This window comes from Penaeus japonicus, unplaced genomic scaffold (genome assembly GCF_977035675.1).
Source record: "Penaeus japonicus unplaced genomic scaffold, GWHDUDI00000001_assembly GWHDUDI00000025, whole genome shotgun sequence".
Taxonomy (NCBI): domain Eukaryota; kingdom Metazoa; phylum Arthropoda; class Malacostraca; order Decapoda; family Penaeidae; genus Penaeus; species Penaeus japonicus.
Genome location: NW_028234427.1, coordinates 19,684,813 through 19,686,181, shown reverse-complemented (window position 1 = coordinate 19,686,181; position 1,369 = coordinate 19,684,813). Strand labels below are relative to the sequence as shown.

General features: G+C 46.7%; 1 protein-coding gene across 1 annotated transcript in view; it reads right to left on the bottom strand.

Moving 5' to 3' along the window:
- The window catches only part of LOC122259061 (uncharacterized), a gene marked incomplete in the record, with an annotated part of 92,974 nt that overhangs the window by 5,583 nt on the left and 86,022 nt on the right, over positions 1-1,369 (bottom strand).

Here is a 1,369-nt window from a genome sequence, read left to right as displayed (position 1 = left end):
TTATGCGAATGGCCTTTAGTTTCGACATCAAGGAGGTGGTGGAGGAGGAGGAGGAAGAGATGAAAAAGAAGAATGAAAGTGATAAGAGAAGGTAAAGATGATAAAAAGAATGGAAGAAGGTGGAAAAAAAAAGTGGAATAAAGGAAAAAGAAGTATAAGGATGAAAATTAAGAAGTGGAAGAGATATAAAAGAATAAGAAGAATTGGAAGAGATGATAAAGAAGATGTGAAAAATAGGAAGAAAAAATTCCCTAAAAATGCCATACAAAAAGATCAAAGGCCTATCCCCCCCCCCCCCCCACTCACACACAACGTGCAACATGAAAGAGAAAACTTAAGTCGACCCTGCAATGGTTTTCTTAATTGCAACTTCGTCCTCATTTCCTCTTTTTTATCACTTGTGTACTTTTCTCTTATGGCCTTTCTCTTTCTTCACTCCTCTTTCGCTTTGCCATTTACTCATGTGTTTTCCCCTTCCCTTTTTTTCCTCCATCTCTACCTTTTTTTTTTACAAAATCAGCCTAAACCATTTAAAAAGAAAATGCTAGAAAAATACATTTAAAGCAGACAAAGGTAGCACCAAGCGAGCACTCCAAGGGATTCCGATTCCCTTCCTGTTTATCCAAGTAACGAACTTATTCCAAATCTGTAACTATATCGCGGAGGAAGTGACAAGATAATACGCTCTCATCCCGGTTTCCGCGCCCGCCCCCTCAGCCTGCATCATCCCTGCACCCCACCCCCCCACACCCTACCACTCCGCACCTCTGCTCTATCCCAGTGGCCCCGCCTTCCCCCTCCCCCTCCCCCACTTCCTTCCCGGTGGCCCCCGCCCCACCCCTTCCCTTACTCATCGCTCTCCTTCCTGCACCCTCCCCTCTTGGAATATTCCGGAATATTCAATCCCTGTCGAGGGACACGAATATAGATGGAGTTTAATGAAGCTCTCTCGTCTCCCCCCCCCCTCCTTCCCCCGTTCGCGTTTCCTCTTTCTCTTTATTCTCTTTTCTTCCCTTTCCTCTCACTCTGACCCTTTCTCTTTACCGTCTTCCTGTTCCCGTCCATTGAATTTCCCTTCGTCCTCCTCCTCCTCCCTCCGCTCTCACCTTCCTATCCCTCTGACACCTCACGCCCTCTCTCCCCATTCCGATGCTCCTTTCCTCCTCTCCTCCCTTCTTAACCTCTCATCTCTTTTTCCTCCCTTTGCCCTTTCCTTTCCATCCCTTTCTGTGTCCCTGTTACATTTCACAACCCCTCTTCCTCGACTCCCCTTGTCCTCCTCCCCTTCCCCTTCCTATAAACCATCCTTTCCTTTACTATTTACCTCCCATTTCTTCCCAATGCACCGCCCCTCTGACCCTTTACCTTC